At 35.6% G+C, this 21,455-nt stretch overlaps 1 long non-coding RNA gene across 3 annotated transcripts; it reads left to right on the top strand.

The window, feature by feature from the left end:
- The first annotated feature begins 283 nt into the window (after positions 1–283).
- On the top strand, positions 284–9,215 carry LOC113763780. 3 transcript variants are annotated; one of them, XR_003467396.1, is made up of 2 exons: positions 284–2,978; positions 3,269–9,215. It is a non-coding gene; the product is annotated as an uncharacterized LOC113763780 (long non-coding RNA). The 3 variants fall into 3 exon arrangements; XR_003467395.1 differs by having other exon boundaries at positions 284–3,102; XR_003467394.1 differs by having other exon boundaries at positions 284–3,173.
- Positions 9,216–21,455: the final 12,240 nt, after the last annotated feature.

The raw sequence follows: 21,455 nt of genomic DNA, 5'->3' as shown, positions 1-21,455 counted from the left end.
TGATTTTTTAAAATTAAATTCTGGTAAAAGAATGATTTCTATCCTACCAAAAAAAAAAAATTCCATAAATCGGGTGGTGGCCAATTTTCCTAAATTAAATAAACAACCGACTCTTGGGCAACACGCGTAAGAGAATCTTAGTCCGAGTCCAACAAGGATAAGACTTGTTTTCAACCGTCCAGATCACGGATGGCCGCCTCATCCTAGCCGTTCATTCTCTTCCCAAGCATCTATAAATACCCCGCAATCCCGGCTGTTTTAACCGTCTTGGCCCACGTCTCTGTATGTGGTAAGAAATTATGTGCTTATCGTCAGGGGGGAGTTTTCCGTAAATTAGATTTATGGTGTGTTTTTTTTTTTTGTCTCGGTAGAAGGTTAGGATCTTCAATTGATGATCATCGCTGGGTTCGATCGTTGCTTCTATGGTTTGATGATTTGATTATTTTGAAGCTTATTATCGCTATTTTTTTTATGGCGATTTTTTAGGTTTAATCATGGTTGTTTTTTGGGCGGTGGCTCTAGTATTTCGAAGGATTAGACGGGAAGGATACGAGTTTTTGCGCTATTTTGGGTTTGTTTATGTGGTAATTTCTGGATCATTCCAATTATCGGACAAACTTGACATCAAATTTCCTTAAAAATTAGCCCTGTTCTGGTTCTTCTTTCTGGTTTTCTTGCTGTGCTTCTTGTAGAATGATGGATTTCGGGCATATGGAGTGGGAAGGAACTCTCTCTTGGATGGATGTGAGCGTAATCTGAATCTGGAGTTTTTATTTCATCCATATCTGTGGTTGTTATTATTGTTGTGATTGCTGTAGGCGGTGCTCTGGACTTTTCAGTAGTTTTGGTGTTGTGTTGATCGAGGATTGATGAGAAAGATTGAGTTTTTACTATTGTTGGGTTTGTTGATTAGTAATTTCTCGATCGTTCTTTTTTATCAAGATTTTTCGCCTTTTCTTTTTCTTGTCTTTCCTTTTTTGGTTCTTTTGATGTCCTCGTTGTGGTGTGGCAGAATCCTAGTCTTCGGTGGAGCTAAAAAAGACTCTTTCTGGACACGAATATCATACGATATCGGGAGTTTTTTCCTCGTCCCTCTTTTTGGTTTCCTTTTTTATTTCCTGAAAAAAATTAACCGGGGATTCAATTAGTAACTGGCCCTATCTGTTGTATTGATATAGGGGATCTTGGATGCAGGAGGGTCTGGTCATGTTTGTTACCCTGCTATACTGGTTTTCGAGATTCCAGAGAAGTTTTCTCTGTCCTTACTTGTTTTCTGTTGTTTGACTGGGAGTTTTGTGGCTATAGATGCTGATTTCCTCTGTGAGACAGCTGTGTTCGTTTTCTGATTTCCTGCATTATTTTTGGGTTGTGCAATATAGGGTTTCAGTAATTCGGAATTGTGGTGATAACTGAGCCTTCCTTCCTCGGATGGTAAACTGTTTTGGAGGGAGTTATCTTCTTACGAACAATCTTGTTCTTGAGGAATTTATGCTTTTGGCACCTTTTGATATCTCAGACTGTTTTACCGAGTTTTTTTTTTTTTTAGAAGTCCAGGACAAACACAGTTGAAATAGCTTTAAACCTCTCCATTCAATTTGCCTGCACCTTTTTTTTTTGCTTGTTCTTCATCAGAGTTATCTTTGCCTATTTGTTCTCTTTAGGCTTTTGAATTTATTTTGGTTCCATGCCTTCTCTATTTTTGGGAATGGTTCTCAGATGCTTAGGATCGTATCAATATGGCAATATTGATGTTGGCAAGTATTTCTTAGCTTTTAAATTCTGCCATCAAACATGTTTTTCTAGGTATTTCCCAGTGTTATGGTGGTTCTTCATGATCGGAACAAGAATCAAGTTTATGCTTGTTATATGGATAGGTTTATTGTAGATGAACGATGAACTGAATTTGTCAAAAATTGGTATTATTGAATGGTTTCATTTGTCAGTTCCCATCTTTGCGTCAAATTTCAGTTTTTGTTGGCTTTTTGCGTCGCTTGCAGAACTCTAGTGATAGGGAGGTCTCTTGTATGTGAGACCGTGTGAATTAATTGAACGGATTTGAACATAATCTCTTATTTTGGGCTCAACGTTGGTGTTTTTGTGGTTGCTTTAGGTGGTGTTGCTATAGGTCGTGGCTCTGGGTTTCAGCAGTTTCTCTGTGGTGGTGATTGAGAATTGATCTTGAGGTTTTGCAGTTCATTGATCTAGTCATTCTTGAATGGTTCTTGTTGATGTTTCAAGGTTGTCTTTTCTTCTCTGGTTCTTTTAACGAGGCATTAGAATGACGGAGTTCTGCGTATGCAAGCAAAACGAGCTCTTCTTGGATGGATGGAAGCAAAAAGAGCTCTTCTTGGAAGGATGAATGTGATAAATCGGGAGTTCTCTTCTGCCTACCAATTCTGTGTTTGTGTTCTTTGCCTAAAAATCACTGGTGTTCGTTGGTAATGGCTTGTCCATTGTCTTCATTTTAGGGAAGCTTGGATCGGAGCACTCTCGTCATGCTTGTTACCCCGCTATTCTGGTTTACAAGATTTTGGATGAGCTCTCTCTTTCCCTACTTGTTTTCTGCTGTTTCCTTGATATTGATTGGGAAATTTGTGGATTTGCTCCGGCTTATTCTCTAATTTCCTATGTTACTAGGATGTTGCAACATAGGGTTTCAGTGAAGTGATTCGTGATTCAAACTTGCCTTTTCATCCTCAGATCAAGGGCTAGTAAAATCTTTTGGAGGGAGTTATTTTCTCACCTACACTAATTGTTCTTTTTGTGTTCGGGGAATTTAGGGGTTTCGACACCTTATTTATAATTTAAGTTTCCCATGTATCTTTTTGGTCTGGCAGCATGTTTTGCAGAGTCAACTTTCCTGATCCACGAGGAATAGAACGGGTTATAACCAAGTGCATGTCTCTGCTTATTCAACAGTTTCTTTCTGGAAAAAATGTCTATGAATGCTTTCAACCTATGCATTCAATTCACCTAAGGTTCGCTTTCTTTTGGCTTTTGGATTTGATGGACTAGCTTAATTCAGGGCTTCTCTTTGGGGATGGTTCTGCACTGCTTAGTATCTAAGAGGAATTAAATTCCATCATCAAGCATTTTGTATAGGTGGGTTCCTGGTATTTTGCTCATTCTGCTTGATTTGAAGAAGAATTAAGGCTATGCATATTGGTTTGATGGTATGGTAAATTATGGACAAATTTTATTTTAGGATTATTCTCAGTCTTTGTGCCAAGTCTTTGTTGGCCATTCATGTTTTCATACTCCCTTGCAGAACTCTACTGAGGGTGGTGATAGAACATGGGCTTTTGGATGCCATTCTTCTTTAGAATTATGGGATTCCCTTCTAGAATTGTGGAATGGATGTGATGCTTTGTTTTTGCATTGCTGGTGGCAGTTGTTCTGGGTTTTCAGCAGTTTCCCTATGTTCATTGGTAAAAAGGACTTCACGTTAATTGCTGTGTGTGTGTGGTTCTTGGTGATATTGCAAGATTTGTCTTTTCTTCTCTGGTTCTTTTGATGTCATCTTTACAAGAATAGTCAATTTCTGGTGTGGAGGCGAGGAGCTCTCTTGGATGGATGTGAATAAAATCGGGAGATTTTCTTTTGAACCTGGTTTTTCTTTGTTCTCTTTGCCTGAAAAAATCATTGGGGATGGATGGTGATGGCTTCTGTCTGTTGTCTTGATTTTAGGGAAGCTTGTTCCAGGAGCGCTGGTGTGTTTGGTACCCTAGCCAGTTTTGTAACAAGATTTTGGATGAGCTCTCTCTTTCCCTACTCTCTTTTTTTATTGGCTGTTTTCTTCAAAAATGATTTTCTTTACTTGTTATCTAATTTGCTATATTATTTTGTGTTGAATCTAGGGTTTCAGTGATTTGGAGGTGTGGTTGAAACTTAGGTCTCTGTCCTCAGATCAAAGGCTACTATATTATTTTGGAGGGGTTTATCTTCTTACCTATGCTTATCATTCCTTTTTGCTTGAGCATTGTACTGGTTTTGGTACTTTTTGATGTCCGTACAGTATTATGTAATCTAAATTTTTTGTGAATCTTTTCTGTTTGTAGAAATACCTCATGCATTATTTGTTTTGTCAGTAATTGCTTAGAATTCTGTTCTTGATCCTCTAGGAAAAGGTTTCACTGCTTAATCCCAATCATTAAGTGTTGGACACCTCCGACCAGCCCATTCAATTCACATGCACCTATTTTGCGGCTTCTCCATTAATTTCTGGCTAGCTTAATCCCATGGCTTCTCTACGTGTGGGGAGCAGTTCTCAGATGCTTAGGATCTTACCAGTATGGCGATTTTGATGTTCTGAAGTATTTCTTAGTGTTCAAATTCTGCCATTAAACCTGTTTTTTCAGGTCGTTCCTGGTGTTTTGGTGGTTCATGATGATCTGAACTAGAATCAAGTTTATGCTTGTTATATGAATAGGTTTGGTGTTATGATAGACGATTTAAATTTGTAAAAAGTTGGTATTGTTGGTTCGTTCCATTGTCAGTTCTCATCTTTGCGTCAAATTTCAAATTTTTGTTGGCTTCGTGTAGCTTGCCGAACTCAATCGTCAGGGGGAGGTCTCTGGGATGTGACTGTGTGTGAATTAATTGGATGGGGTCTGAATTTAATGTAAAATGTGGAGCTTTTATTTGGACCTATGGGTGGTTTTTTTTTTTTGTCTAGCTGGAGTTGCTATAGGTGGTCTCTCTGAGTTTCAGAAGTTTCTCTGTGGTGTTGAGAATTGATCATGAAGGCCTGCACTTTGCGGTTTTGTAGTATGTTGAGTACTTCTTGAATGTTCCTTGTTGATTTTTCAAGGTTGTCTTTTCCCCTCTGGTTCTTTTGGTGTGGTGGTCTTAGAATGGTGGAGTTCTACATATGGAGGCAAAAAGAGCTATGGATTGACGTGGTAGACCAGGAGTTTTCTTGTTTGTTCCTTTTGCCTAAAAATCACTGGTGTTTGTTGGTAATGGCATCTCGCTGTTGTCTTCATTTTAGGATAGCTTGGATCAAAACATTCTTGTCATGTTTGTTACCCTGCTATTCTGGTCTACAAGATTTCGGAGAAAGCTGCTCCCCTACTTGTTCTCTGTTGTTTCCTTCAAATCAATGAGAGATCTCTGGATGGTAGATTTGCTCTGTCTGTATCGTTTGTGCATGAGGAATTAGGGGTTTTGACATCTTATTTGTAATATTTCTGATTTTCTTATTCTGTCCGTTATTTGGTCTGGCAGTAATTTCTGCAGAGTTGACTTTCCTGATTCATGAGAAATAGACGGGGGCATAATCAAGCGTATATCTCTGCTAATTCTCAACTTTGTTTAGTTCTGGACTGTATGAATCACTTTTAATCTGCCCAGTCAATTCACCTAAAGTTATCATACCCAGTTGTTCTTTTCCTGGCTCTTGATGGATTAGCTTAGTCCAGGACCTCTCTTTGGGTGATGGCTCTGCGGTGCTTGGTATCTAACGGGAATTAAATTCTTTTATCTAACATGTTTGTATAGGCAGGGTTTTTGTGTCGCTGATTCATCATGGTCTGAAGAATAAATGCTACATATATTGGTTTGGTTTTGATAATATGGTAGATGATCTACAATTTTTATTTCAGCTTTGTGCCAAGTTCAGTCTCTGTTGGTTGTTTATGTTTTCACACACTTGCAGAATTCTACTGAGGGTGGTGACTGAATATGGGCTTTTGGATGTGATGATTCTTAAGACTGATTGGATGGCTGTGAACGTGATCCATTATCTGGAGTTTTGCTTCTGTATCACTGTTGCATTGCTGTAGGCAGTTGATTGCTGTTTGTTTCGATCATGGTGATGTTTCAAGATCTGTGTTTCCTCTCTGGTTCTTTTGATGTCGTCTTTCAAGAATAGTGGACTTCTGGTGTGTGGAGGCAAGAAGAGCTTCCTTTTGGATAGATGTGAATTAAATTGGGGGCTTTTCTTGGCAACATGGTCTTTCTTTGCTCTCTTTCCTTGAAAAATTCACTGGGGATATTTGGTGAACTTTTATCTGTTGTCTTGATTTTAGGGAAGCTTGAACTGGGAGTATCATCCTGCTTCTCGGTTGTGATAAGATTTTGGATTTGCTCTTTCTTTCCCTACTCTTTTTTAATTTTTTTTTGGGTTCATTTTCTTGAAAAATGATTTTCTCTACTTGTTCTTAATTTGGTATATTATTGTGTTGAGTCTAGGATTCCAGTGATTTGGAGGTGTGAAAACTTTAAGGTCTCTATCCTCAGATCAAAGGCTAGTACATTGTTTTGGAGGGCGTTTGTCTTCTTACCTACTCTTACCATTTGAGGGAGGGAGCTTGAATTTAAGAATCTCTGGTCATTTTGTTACCTGGTATTGTGGTCTGCATGATTCCAAAGGAGTTTCTTCTCTCGTCGGCGTGTGGTTTTCTTTGTACAGCACTACGTAGTTTTTAAAATTAAATTACGGCATTCAATTTCAGGAAGGGCTGGGAGTTGAAGTCAGATCTGTGTTTTCAAGCCTGAATTTCTGCATTACTAACCCATTCTACCTAGCTTGTGCACAGTCATCCTAGTTGCATACTACCAATCAACATGAAATCAAAACAGATGCAGAGGTTTCTTATCCTGATCATGTGTAATGGATATGTCTGAGCTTAACCGTAGTGTCATTTTGTTTGTCCAGGTTTATTCATGATGGTGGTGTTAATATACTATGAAGTTTGCAGATTCTGCTTTGACAGTATGAGCGTTATCTGGAGTTATGGTTGTATTTAGCAGAGTATTGTATATTCTGTAGCGAGCATGCTTATTCCAGTGAATTTAAGATCTTTACCTCAACCAGTTCTTGAGTTCAATGTCCAGAAATTGGGATTTCTGTTTCTGTTTCTCCTTTTAAGTGATGGATGGAAAAGATGAAGCGCTTTCTAGTCTACATGGAATTTGATTTGATGACTTTGATGTTTGAATGTGGAAAGAAACTTCTGATATACTATGGGGTGCGGCCTAAGATGTAACTCAGTATGGATTATCAAGTTCATGGTCATGGTCAAGTTGGGGGTGTATTTCTTGCCTCCTATCCTTTCTTGGGCTTTTTGTATGTTTGAACTGGTTTGTCCGTTATTATGCAGCAACTTTAACTGTTCTCCATCACCATTGAGTACTCGCTGCTGGCCTTCGTTATCTGCAATTGAGTGGAAGAAAACTGTGTCGTGGTTATTCTCACTTCATAAGCGGATGCTGGTTCAGTCATGTTAGAACAGATGCATGCAATATCTGTTTTCACAGTCGTTGACTTGCATACAACTGGTACCAGTTCTGGTATTGTGCAGTCGTGTAAGAACAGATGCGTGCAATATCTGTCTTCGTAATCATCAACTTACATACCACTGGTACTGGTATTGTTTGTGAATTTCATTTCATACTTGAATTTTGTGATCCTCTGGTACATAGGTTTAGTATGCAACTTTAAAGTGCATGTAATTGAATTTTGTTATCCTTGGGTTTATTGGACAATATTTGCTTGTGGCCTTTTAACAGTTATGGTGTGGCATCAAGAGGTCCAATCTAAGATCTGCAATAGTTGTATGCGTTGTGGTTTCGGGAAGGTGGTTGCATCTTAACAGGCCCTGGCACAGGTGTATTGTGTTCATAGAACCAATCATAAATGATTGACAGATTGAGAGGAATCCAAATGCCCTTGTGTACAAGTCTTGAAAATCATTAATTTATTTGAAGTGCGTACTACTTTTGAGGTTGATTTCGGTGGATTTAAGAAATGAAAGAGTTCCTGTTTTCTAGGGCAACTTGTCATTTTCTGTATGATTTACCTGTGTAGCTTAAGCCCCTGTGATTTGTGTGACTTTTTAAGTCCCATAAGTAGGGTCTATTTGTTGGATACTTGCACTATATAATATTTGATCTTTTATCAGCCTTTAGCATCATAATTTTTTTCAAAATTTTCAAAATTTTTATTTTTATTTTTTTGTATGTAAATCTGTTTTGATATCCGATTCTCTTCACCGGAGCTTTTCTTTAGACCTTTCCTAATTCTTTTTGGTACCTTGAATGCTATAGAAAATTAACTGTAGCATCACATTTGTTTCACACAGTGGTTGAGCCCCCTAACTTGATGAAAATTTAGTTGATTTATAGGTTAAGTATGCAGAAGGTGAGCCTTGGTATAAAAACAAGTAAACAAAGTAAGTGTGGTAATTTTGGTAATATGTTTGGTGTGCTATTCGTAGAGTTCTCTTGTACTCTGGTGCAGATTGTTGCAAGTTTATTTTGCTATTTGTGAGACGTTTGTAGCTTGCCTTTTGGTGGGGATAACTTGAAGATTCCCTCTGCCTGTTGCTTTTTTGGACACTGCTGCGTATGAGTTGGATTTTTTTTGTTTTTTTTGGTTTTATTGGAGATGCATCTGTCCTCTATTGTTCTCTATTGGAGATTCCCCCTGTCTGTATGCTTGTGCTGTTTTGTTTGGTAGGATGCTTTGTAACTCCGCCTGTCTCCACAGACAGCCGGTCCCAAGCCCGGGCAAGAGGAGGAGGGAAAGCTGATCTTATGTGATGGTATTGGTCATTATTAAATATGGTTCTTCTCCAGGTCTTCCTATAGTAAATCACAATATTATGTCTTAATGTTTTGTGATCTGGGAAATCACATCATCTGTTGCTCTTCCGCTTGTTTCTTTTGGTGGATTTGTGGGTGGATGGGGCTCCATTCATGCGCACAATTTCTGCCTTTTTAAGAGTTGGGGATTCAGCTAATGGCTTTTATTTTATCGGGTCCCTTGCCTCGTTAGATGGGTTACTTTTGAAAAGCTTAGGCGAGGCAAGAACTTGCAAAGCCTGACAGCCATAACCCGTGCGAGTGTGGAAAAAGGCAAAGGGACATCAGAGTAAGCAATCCCGTGCGTGCAAGAAGGCGGCAACGGGACATCGGAGTACGCAATGGCCTGTGTTGTTTTCGTTCGAGGAAGTGATTGGCCTAACAGCCTTGTTACTAGCTTCATGGGATCATATAGTTGTAATACTTCATGCACTTCTATTAAGCTAGTTTCTTAGGCACTTAAAGATTGCATTATTCCTGTGTATAATGAAGGCTTGACACTTCACTCAAGTTTTAAAGTATGAAATTGGGACTAGTTTTGTATCTCTTTTGCTCTTGTATTATGTAATCAATTACCTGGTGGTTCTGCTTCTGTTTGTTAATATTTCTGTTTGTTAATATTTCGTGTACGTGGAATAGAGTTAAACCTATTCTAATTGCATTCTTTTACTTTCTCTAATTTGTTTTATTTCATTGTTAATAATTCCTCACCAATATTATAATACAACATATGATATGTCTTTTAATTATATTTTCAAGCATTATATAATCTAGCATTCAATTATTTAAATATATAGAATATTATAACTTACAATAAAGCATATATGAGTAGTAAAAGTGTTAATAGTGATAAAAAATAATTTCAATCAATTAGTCGTATTAAAAAGTATAAAGTAAACAAAATTTTTAGCTAATCTATTTAAATGTACAATTTATTATCTAAAATTCATAATACAAGTAATATAAAATATTATTCTATTTATGATGTATTTCTAAGAAGCTTAAGAAGTGTGTGTGAAAATGCATTTATGTATGTGAAAATATGTTTATGTGTGGGGAAAATTTTTTTTTACGTGTTAAAATGTATGTAAAAAAGTTTATGTATCAAAATGTATTAATTAATATGTTAGATCATGAGTTTGAGAAGATCCAATATAATTCAACCCAAAATTAACCCAATTTAAAGTTGAACGGGTTGTGTGTAGCTTATTTAAGTGAAAATTCAATATCAACCCGTCCAGTCTGCCCAATTGCTAGGTATAACGATATGTTAACCAACCTATAATTGATACTGAAATCTGTTAAAATTTATAAGGTTTGAATAATTTTTAAGCGGGTTAGGTACGGTGGATTTCACAGTTGGTGCAAGTTGATCCTATTGTTTTAAACGATAAGTCCGTCCTTGATAGACTAGTCTCCAGTTAAAGAAATTTGACAGATATTTGGTTAATGGGAAAAAGAAAAACACTCTCTACATATAAGAAGGATTGCTGATATCATATTATTTTCCATAAATGAGCTATTGCCCAGAATTCATTTCAATCAAACCTTGGCCTAGATAGCAGGCAAACCTTAGTAGAACAAAATATTAGACCTATAGATTAAAACGACGAGTAAACCCTTGATAGAGTAGTCTCATCTTAAATTTTTATTTTTCCAAATATTTGTCTAATGGCAAAATCACTCTATAAATATAATGATGTTTTCTTAGATGACATTAATTAGCTACCAAAAAAGAGTTAATCAGAAATTGAACTTTGGCCTAGATTCTTAACACGATATTCATAATGCAAAATTAAGAGTTCATCTAAAAGCAGTAATCCAGGTTAGATGATCCTTTCGACAGATAGAGATGGTAAGAAGATTAATGCACATATTACCTTGTGTCAAAGTGAAAACTCAATGCTATACCAGTATAGCGCCAGGCATGGTGCAACATGTGTGCACCTCATAATCCCAGGATTACAAACCTAAAAACCATTATTCGCAAGTTCTTCTTTTGTAGAAGTTGAATTTGATGTCATAGATAGTGCAAAAAGGAATTTAGTGAAATCCAAAAAGACATTGATTACAATATTTATAGCCCAATTGGACAACAGTTCAGTCTAGACTTTCATAATCTAAACCAAGCAAGTCCAAATCAAGTCAATAAATTTAACACGAGGAAATTACAATTTCGGCTTCTGGGGTGGCTGGAATTTTTAGGTACTGATACTACTACTATCAGCTCTAAAGGTTTCAGAGAAGGACCTTCTGGGATGGGATGTATTCAGCTAGACATATTCGTGGACTCTTGAGTGTGTAATGTTTACATTGTCATATAAAAATGTACATGCAAATATGGACTTTAATGGTGTATTTATTTTCTTAACATATCATATATTGAAATACATGCCATATTAGCTAGTTAAACATCCATTTTGGGGTGTATTGTGAATGCACTAGTCTATAGTCTAAGTAAAAATTTTTAATTTCTGTTTTGGAAATAACTAGGCCATGGATTTTTTTTTTTACTTTTTCTTTTAGAATAATTAAATTGAATCTATATTTTTCACGAAGGTTGCACATTTCATCATCTAGAGCTTAGAAGTGCCCTAAATTGTTGAGATTTGCACATTTCATCATCTAGAGCTTAGAAGTGCCCTAAATTGCTTAGAAGTGCACATTTCATCACTTTGACGAATGAAAGTGAGATGTTTAGACAACACAATCTTGAACCAAAGAGAATTTCTTGTTGAGAGAAATTGAAACCAAATATATTACAACTAAACAATAGTTCTGTATACTAAAATGAACTAGGTTCAAAGTGTAGAGAAATTAAGATGAAGAAAAATTTTCTGGTTCGCTGCCTTTTAAGTTTCATGATGAAGTATTAATGCATTGCAGTCGCCAGGTAATATAGAGGGAAAAAGAGGCGGCAGCTGCTCTATGTTAAGCTCCACATGATCAGCAGAAGTAGTGCAGTCTATGCCCTGATTGAACACCGATGGCTCTGGTCCAGCTAGGTTCAGCTCCTGGCGAGGAGCCCAATATGGTCCTCCTCGATCTACTGGCTAAAACAACTTCCATCAATGGAGATGGCGGATTGCCCCCATGCAAAATGGGGTACGTCGCCAGACTTGGATGAAAATGAGAGTTCTCGTGGCCACCAAGTCGGCCAACAGAAGCAGCAGACCTTACAAATATATAATCAATTTTCTTCATAGTTATATGCTTAATTATATCAAAATACTAGTTGTAATTAGAGATATGCATATATTGATGTATGAATATTTAGTAGCAGTATTGGATAACACTCAACAGTAGGTATTAAATACGCAGAATTCATTCATTAAAAAAAACATGTATATATTTGGGTAGCTAAAAAACAAGTTTTTTTTTTTTTTTCAGTTTCTGATATGGAAATGTCTTAGAAAATGAGGGAAACTGATGTAACAACAGGCTTAACAAAATTGTTCAAGAATTAGAATTGACAACTACGCATCGCATCGCATCTCTATATTCTTAAATTAAGATTTATAAATATTAATTAAAATGCTCAAAAATACATTTGTCATGTTAAGACACAAGAAAAAACTATTCTTGGTATGTATTGTGAGTTTTTTATTTTATTTTTTGGGTAAGCATATTTATTTATGAGTTACAATATATTGCAGTAGGTGTCTAAGTGGCAACTAAATGCAATACCATTATAGCTCAGGCAAGGTGCAACATCTGTGCACCTCATGATAATCCGCAGATTACAGACCAAAAGTTGAATATGATGAGTAGAAGGAGTAAGGGTAATGAGAGCTATGTAAAGGCATTAATTACACAATATATAGCCAAGTTGACAAGAATTTCATAATCCAAACCAAGCAAATCCAAATGAAGAAAACAAGTGAACACAAGAAAATTTAAAATTTAACTTTGATACCATCAATCAAATCCAAAATCAGGACAAAATTTTTTACTCAAACCTTTCCCACCATGTAATACTTGTTGGAGCATAGGTTACACTGTTTGTAAAGAAGGCTTGACATTTTATTAAATCTTTTGTACCAATTTTAACTCCATTAGGGCAATTAAGATTTCAAGAGCAACCAACCTTTAGTAGAACAAATTTTCAGGCCTCTACGGAAAACCTTTACAGATACAGAAAAAGAGAGGAAGAGGAACAGAAACTAGATTTTCATACCGCCTAACAATTTGAAAAAACCAAGCTAACCATTTAGATCCCGGTCCAAGAAAAATGACACAAGAAAGATTTCCTGATCTTTCTTTCGAGGTGATTGTTACCATACTGTTGTTGCTTCAATCTGAACACTTGATCTGTCTCATGTGCGTCTCCAAAGCACCGTATGGTTTGATTACCAGTGGCAAGTTCATCCGAAAGCATCTCCGGGTCATGGATTCAAGAGGTGACGAGTACATTATATGTGGTCTAACGAGGGTTTGTAGCCCTTCCAAATCCTCCAATTTGCTTTGTGCTAAAACCAGAGTTCTAGTGAGGCTAAGGTTGCTAATGCTACTGAGATTGAAGCTTAATCAATGACCACAGATTCTTGGAAAAAAGTCGAAATTCAATCTTTCCCATGGTTCTTGTGTGATCACTATACTAGAGCGTGTCCATTGGATGGTGTTGTATAGACATGTTAACGAGGATAAAAAAAAAAAAAGTATTAACGAGGATAAATGGATGATTTAATTTGTCATTTGATCTAGGGAAAGAAATCTTTCAGCAAAATAGACTGCCTTAATAAAAACGATTCTAAACATATCGAGAGCATTGTGATGGATTCTTTGCTAAGTATTTACCTTATGAAAGAAGTATATATTAACATACTGGGAAGGAATGTAAATTAAGCTGTTGTAAGGTTTTCTTTTTTTTCTTTAAACCCCATAGAATTAAAGACAAGTCTTTTTTCGAGTTTCTAAGATGTATGAAGATTGTAATGCTCAACACATAATTGTCATGTATAATTTTGAACCAAGTTATGGTTAAGTAAATAAGTAAATACACTAATACAGTATTCTGAGTGTTTGAGAAGGTTAATTTAATCTTACAAGTGTGCATAAAGGGGTGTGGAAACCCGTATGTGCACATTTGCAAGATTATTTCTTGCCAATATTTCAAATTTCTTTCTCAAATATGTGTTTCTATAGGGACAGAGAGTTCTTTAGATATCTTAATCATAGGCTGATTATTACCATATTTTTTTTGGGTATGATATGTGAGTGACTGCCTAGTATTCACTAGCCAATGTTGTTTTCAAGATTATGCTGCTGCCTCCATGATTTTATGCATCCTTTTGGTTGAAGCCAAATTTAAAGCTCGATTTCAATTTGTCTCCAACCAAGACTAATTTAAGTTGTTAAAACAAATTACTAGCACTAGTTTTTTTAAAAAAAAAAAAATTTCATCACGCAGATTGCACGTAAAGAATTTTAAGACATGATCAGAGGCTAACTTTTTCTCCTAATCCATACATTTGTGTTGTCTTTTCAAGCGACTGCTTCAAATCAATACTCTTACCAAGTATGATGATCAAAAAGCCCTGGATTTATTTTCTTTTGCATTTCGATGTATTGATTGAGAAAGATAATTTCAATTCTCTAACGTAAACTAACACTACTTTGTTTGCAGGTTTATCTTGACTATACAGAACTTCTCAAAGCCTCTAGCATTCCGAAGGTAAATAATTAATTAGGCCTTGTTTGGGTTGTACTTTCAGTGGAAATTTTTTTTGAGTTTCCATCAAATTATTCATTTTCACATTTTTCAATTACCTTTTTACCTTATATACATCACACCTCAAAAAAAAATCGTCACATGAATTCTTCTACAAAACTCTCCCAAAAAAAAAAAAATGCAATCCAAATGGATTCTAAGTTTTCCTTTGGGTTGACTAGTTGTACTAGTTGTATCATTTTCTATTTTTCTTTTTCTTTTTTTTGTGTGTACGAGTTTATCTGTGATTGATAGACGAGTAATGTTTGCTTAAGAAAACCTATCTTTTTAATATTTTCTTCTCGAAAAAGAGAGATAAAAATACTTGAGGGTGAGCTACTCATCCGAGAAGTACAGTCGAGAAAAGGGGATAAGATTCTGGTTGCTGACTAGTGTCTGTAAATTCATTAAAGCCTCGGATAGCTTCTCACCTTTATCGCTATTAAAATTTTTTTGGCTCCTGACTATTGTCATTAATTTGTTAATTGGTCCGGCTAACGGATGTTTAATGGGCACTCGTTAATGTGAATAACGTTACTATAATTAATGAATTTTAGTATTTAAGAGGTGGTGTCTTTAGTTTTGGGAAACTTCTGGTAAGAAAAGAATTTTGCAAATGATAAAAAAGACCTTTTCTAATAGATCAACAAATGTGGAATGAGAGTTTGACCATTTGTGTTTCAGCTTCATCTCTATTTTTCTCATTACATTTTTTTTGTTTAGTTGTCCTTTTTTTTTTTACAACATAAGTTTAAAAATCTTATAATTCATTTGTGTAAAACTAAGAACAAAAGTGTGCCCAAGTTTGTGCCATTGTTTTTCCTTTTTTTTTTTATTTAAAAGATGCATAATACTATCAAGACTCATATGTTTTTTTTCAACAAACGTTAATATCTACTGTCAAGGCATTAAAGTGATTTAGTTTTATACTCTTTTTTTAACTATAGGTTCCCAAGATAGTAGGTTCCCAAATTCTAAACCAAATCAAAACAAGACCGTTATGGCTTATAAAAAAAGAAAAAGAAAAAAGAGACAATTATGAATTTGGAACTTTTTATCCCCATAAAATGACAAATTGAAAAGAAAAATACAACGTATTTTGGAAAAAGACATAGAACAATATATTTTTAAGACTTATAAAAAAAAAAGAATATACAGAGATCGAGATAATAAATTCAAAAAACATCAACAAAACAAGCATATCATGTACGATATTCTAATTCTCTTAATTAAACAAGTTGTATACCCACTAGAAATTGCCTTTGTTAATTTATATATACTCATAATCTATACTCATATTAAAGCCTTGTTTCACAAATTGTTTAACCAGGATTGGTGGTGCTTCCTAAAACATAATCTATAGGGACGCAAGAATCATTTGCGCTATAATTTTTCGTGCATGAAGAAATCGAAGGAGGTTAATTAGGCCCACTTCTCTGTTGCATTTTGGTGTTTGGCTAGTTGGCAAGTCTACCCATGTAAATACAATCGAATCCCAAAAAACTTTATAGGATAGAAATTTTTCATATTCATCTTGGTCTTAATATTCTCGTGCAAGTCACGTGCTTTTCCAAATATATATATATATATATATATATAAATGAGTAAATCTTTTATACATTAATAGTGTATACACTAACGGGTTTAAATGCGTATCACAAATACAAAATTTAATGTTTAAATTCAAATTCAGATAATATGATATTCATTCAACCCTATCAGTATATACAGTGACAGTGTAAGAAGAATTAATCCTCTATATGTGTGTGCGTGTGTATGTGTGGAATTCCATTTTTTGAGTTGTGGTACTGCAAATTGTGAAAATAATATCTCGGCTCCACAAATTACCTACGTAATTCTTCAATTAAGAAATACACAGTCAGCCATTCATCAAAATGTCGAAATAGTGACTAAAGGCACTGTCTCCATTTCTTTAGTAAGTTGTAGCCGCTGCATTTTGATAGACTCCATTTTTCGTTTTGTGCTTTCTTGCTTGATAAATTATTTTTGTTGTTTGATATTTATGGGCCCATAAAAGTGATAACAGAGCTCCCTGGTTCTTCCTAGTTATTGTCGTAGTTATCATCAGAATCATCATTACCCTCTTCAGAGCTAGAGGATTCTGAGGTAAGAGCATGCATATATCAGGATGATCATCAAGATTGAGGCAAGAACATGCATGTATCAGGAGGATCAACAAGATTCTCAGTCACCACTCCCTTTAATTCCCTTCTCCTGTGCTGCATTCCCTGGATGTCCCAATCTTTATATTGCTCCTGTTTCAGTCACTTCCACCCTTCTTTCCGCAGAAAAGAAAATGCTTCCTACCCCTTAGATCGTTATATATCTCAAGCTTGGAAGGACACAGCTTTGAATCAAAATGATAATTAATGTCACTTTCACTTTCACTTCCCTCAACGCTCATCATCATCACAATCGCTTTGATCATTTTAAGTGGCAAAATGAAAATATGATAAACCGTCATATTCTAGCCTATAACTAGCTGACTAGTAGCATGCCAAGTATCAAACGTCTTAATTTGTGTGATTATTTGAGAATCTAATATCGTTTACAAGTGCGAAGTGCAAAATCTTTCGAAATTGACCCCAGTATACATGTTCAATTGGTTTAATAAATCAAATCATCGCTAAGCAGAGAATTTTGTTTTTCTACTCTATCATGTATACTTTTCTATGAGTGATAAGATATCCAAAAGCAATGAATGAGGTTTCTCCATTTATGCATAAAGCACCAAGAATAACTGCAATCGTTTAAAAATCTGATTAAATAAAACCCGTCATCTAATTGCATTTAAGCATCACTAGCACTCTAGGCGTACTCCTACTCTAAGTTGGCAAGGATTTCAGAGCCCTATGTATTATGTTAATTAGTTTTCCCACTTGAGAAGGCTAATTAATCACACCAGTGTGCATAAACAGGTGTTTAGGTGTGAAAGATTCATGCTATACACCCGTTTATGCATACATGTAAGATTATAACGGATTATACACTATACACTGGCCTCCACATCGTTGCATGATTTGCATCCATTTAATTGATTGGGGCCATAAAGACAACGAAAGATGCAAAGTTCAAGTCTGATGCAATATCAGAGGATGTGGCAAAATCCGTGTTTTATGTTGCAGACCAGCTTTACTATTCTCTAGTTACTTAATTCCTCCTAAACTTCTCGTCCAATTCTCGTTTTCATCTTAAGTGTGGAGAATTTGGTCATTCCCCAAGCATTGTAGACCAAAATTCAATGTATTTAGATTCAGAAGATTCGGTTTCATCTTGTATATATATACGTCAAGGGATCGCAAAGAGAACGTTACTCTCGATTTGAGGAGCTCAAATCGTATAGTTATTACTTGACTGTTCATCCGTTCACAACTCTGTATGCCTCTGCGCAGGTCATGCTTGATGGTTTGGTGACATTGAAAGATGATGGATCTACAAGGGATCCCCTGACAAGACAAGATGGCTACTTAAGAGGAATTCAATCAGTTGCTGAGTTTGGGTTCCAGGATAGGAGCGATCTCAAACTTGAAACATGGTGCGTGCTAATCATGATGTTTCTTGGCATGGCTATTGAGTTTGTGCAAAACATAGAAAGGTTTCAAGAAAGTGCCACAGTACTTCTATATTTGAAAGTTTGTGTCAAAATTTTTGTAGAGTTGAAGGGATTTTTTATTATGATGTTTCATTGGAGACATTTTCACTGTTTGGTGTTGCAACATTCCTTCCCTGTGATGTGATAGACCCATGACAGGTTATAAGTTCAGTTTACTGCTTTTTTCTTTTAAGAAAATGAATATGTCTTTCAATCTAATTCACGACAGATTATTTGAAGAAGATTCAAGATTCAAAATCCCAATTTATATCTCAATCCGCAGGTAAGATGGAATTTGGTTGTGACCTTGTCAGGCTTGACCATGTGACTTCGAAAACCATATACAGTTGAGATCATACCCTAAAGAATATGGGTGCTTATTTTTTAGATGTGTAAATGATGCTGTTCCCAAAAAAATCCCTAGATAAGTTGATGTATGTCTATTAATTCACGATGGCACTCATTTGACTGATTGAAGATTATTTGCTTTTACTATGACCGTTAACTAAATATGTAACTTGTTATAGTAACACGGATATTAAATTTTAGGCCAAGAGATCACAGGATCACAAGATTAGGCAACATTTTGGTACTCATTGAAGCTTCCCTATCTATTGTCATGACTTTATCACGTTGTATTTTACTTGTAGCATAAGGTCCTTTCACGATAAAGAGAATAGCATTTCTATTATTTTCAATCATAGTTTACTTGTTTAAGTAAGTTTTTAATGTAATGATTATCTTATGAGAAGGGCTAAAATGGCAGAAGCTTTTGCATTTTAGGAATAAGATATCCCAATCTAAAGTTTAAGGACAATTTTGAAGTTCATGAAGCAATTTGGACAACTAAAGAATTAGAAGACGAAGATATCCCAATCTAAAGTTTAAATTTGTTTGGCAAATGCTCCTTTTGTTTTTTATTTATGAAATGCAGCATGATTGATGAAGCAAATATTTCTTTCCATTGACATGACAGATCATTTGAAATTCTCAATATGATTAGACATTGCCAATACCATTTCTTTCCTAGTATAGGAGTAATTACTAGGTTCTTTCAAGAATCAGCTGTATATTACGGAAAGAGACTGCTTTAGTTTCACTAATTACCTCTTAGGAAATATAAGATCATCCATTTTTTTGACTTGAAAAAGTCTGCAATTGAGGTTTCAATTAAGTTAAAGCGATTGTCTTTTCAACTTGCATGGAAGGAATTTCAAGGATTTAACTTAAACATGTTAATTTAAACAAGTTCATGAACTAAGTTAATATCTTTAGACACTGGTTAAGAAGAAGGAAGAAGGACAGAAGTAAATAAGATCGTGCAGATTGTGGGTAACTTTCGGGCGAAGTCCTTGTCAAGATAGAAAACAGGTGAGATTAAAGAAGTGAGGAAGGAAAAAGAGGAGTGGACCAAAAAAAATGGCATTCTTAAATCTAAACAAATATCGGAATGATCTATCGTCAATCAACTTGAAAGTCCCCGGGTTATAACTCCGTAGTCAAATACAAGAGATATCCATTACCTTTTGCTGAGAATCTTTCAAATTTTGCCGTAGAGAACTAGGGTCTCCGATCAAGTTCTTCTGTGATCTTGAAAGGTGCACGAGCTTCATCAAGACCTTAGGAGGTAGCTGGATCAATAACGGAGTGATGATTTCTATAGGAAAAACAGGACGTTTCTGGTCAGCCATTTTGTTCACAATCGATAAAAGTTCCAAAGTATTAAAATTGGATGGGTTTTGTATCTTCTTTTTTTGTGTATAGTAGCAGCAACTTTTTAGGTATAACTATAGGTTCAAAAATTCTCTATTTTCATAACACCTCACAATCTGAAAAACCCAAGCGAACTATTTAGATTCCAGTCCAAGAAACACGAAACAATTCCAGACTTTCCTTTCGAGGTGATTGTTACAATACTGTTGTAGCTTCCAGCTGAAAGCTTGATCCGTCTCATGTGTGTATCCAAAAGGATGGTATGCTTTGATTACCAGTAGCAGGTTTATCCAAAAGCATCTCCAGGTTATGGCTTCAGCCATTTGCCTTGAGCTTGGGATGCGAGGATTCCCTCTTGTAGCTGCCGCTGCTGCAACCACCATACACTGAATTGCTAATGCACTGCTGTGGTTTCTTCTTAGTCCTTGCATTCCCAGAAGAAATGAGCTTCATCTTCTCTGGCGGCGTAGGCATAGCAGCTATATATAGTTCCATGCCTTCTCTTCCACTGTTGATGATTTACTTGCTTCAGTAGGTGACTCAGGCACGGGACTTGTTTGATCTGGCTTCCTTACCATGGTGAACTTGAACTCCAACTTTTCAGATTCATCTCTTACCCTAGAGTAACCAACAGGTACATTTCATGTGGTTTATAGCCCTGTCAAAGCCTCCAATTTCCTTTGTGCTAAAACCAAAGTTCTGCCAATAAAAAAGAAATACCATCTACTACATTGGGTAAACCATATTTATGGAATCATTGCATTAGAAAATATAAGTGCATTTCCTCTTCAAGCATTAACATAAAGCATTCAAATAGGCATAGTAGTTTCTTGGCTCTGGGATTTGGTTATCTCAGCCAAACAGATGAATATAAGATTGTAAGAATTCCATATACTCAAAGAGGTAGATATACCAAAGTTTTGGGGTTTCAAGCATTTCAATTAAACTGATCAATTAAGACAAGCTCAAGAACCGACCTAAATAGCTTTGGACACTGGTTATGAAATCGGATAAGCCCTAGGACTTAGGAGGACATCCTGATCGTGCACATTGAGGGTAATTTTCGTGCGAAATCCTTATCAGGGTATAAAACAGGTACTTGGGGCGAAATACTTGCTAAGCTCAATAGTTGGCTTTTGACAAAAGTAATACAGTCAAATGGACATAAAAGGGTCCTTCATGAACTGTTGTCAATCAAGTTAATGAATTCTACTTATCTTATTTGAGCATTTTAACTGTTCCAGTGAAATAGGTCTGTCAATTGGATTTTATAAGTTGAGTTTTGATATGCTTGAGCTCGACTCACATAACAAACCATATTCTTGAATTCAAACTCAATTCTTGGTTTATGAAGAAATTCGACTTATGAGTGATATTCAAGTCGACCCATATTCAAATTCTGTATCATTCATGTTAACATGTAGTAAAATACACGGAATGCAATATGTGGAAAATTCAATCAATCCTGAAATTAGTTTGAATATCTTCATCTACTAAAATTACAAGTAAGCAATTTTTTCTTCTTTTTTTTTTTCTAGTTGGACAAAGAAAATGCATTATATACAGTTAATGAAGATTAGATTCATATGTAGTCATCCAAGGAAAAAAGCAACCTACCTCTTTAACCATTTTTTTTTCAATTAGATCAATTACGCTTAAAAAACAAGAAGTATCACTAATACTTAAAGTTAATATACATATCTTATTCTATTTTATTTTTGTTATGTGTGTTACATGCATGTAATAGAGTGTGTATGTGTACACTGATCAATCCTACCTTTAAGTGGGTTGAATTTTATAACCCTATCATCAAGTGGTTGGTCTAGAGGCTAA

Source organism: Coffea eugenioides, chromosome 2, assembly GCF_003713205.1.
Source record: "Coffea eugenioides isolate CCC68of chromosome 2, Ceug_1.0, whole genome shotgun sequence".
NCBI classification, from domain to species: domain Eukaryota; kingdom Viridiplantae; phylum Streptophyta; class Magnoliopsida; order Gentianales; family Rubiaceae; genus Coffea; species Coffea eugenioides.
The sequence above is the reverse complement of the archived record's forward strand: the minus strand, read 5'-3'. Positions and strand labels throughout refer to the sequence as shown.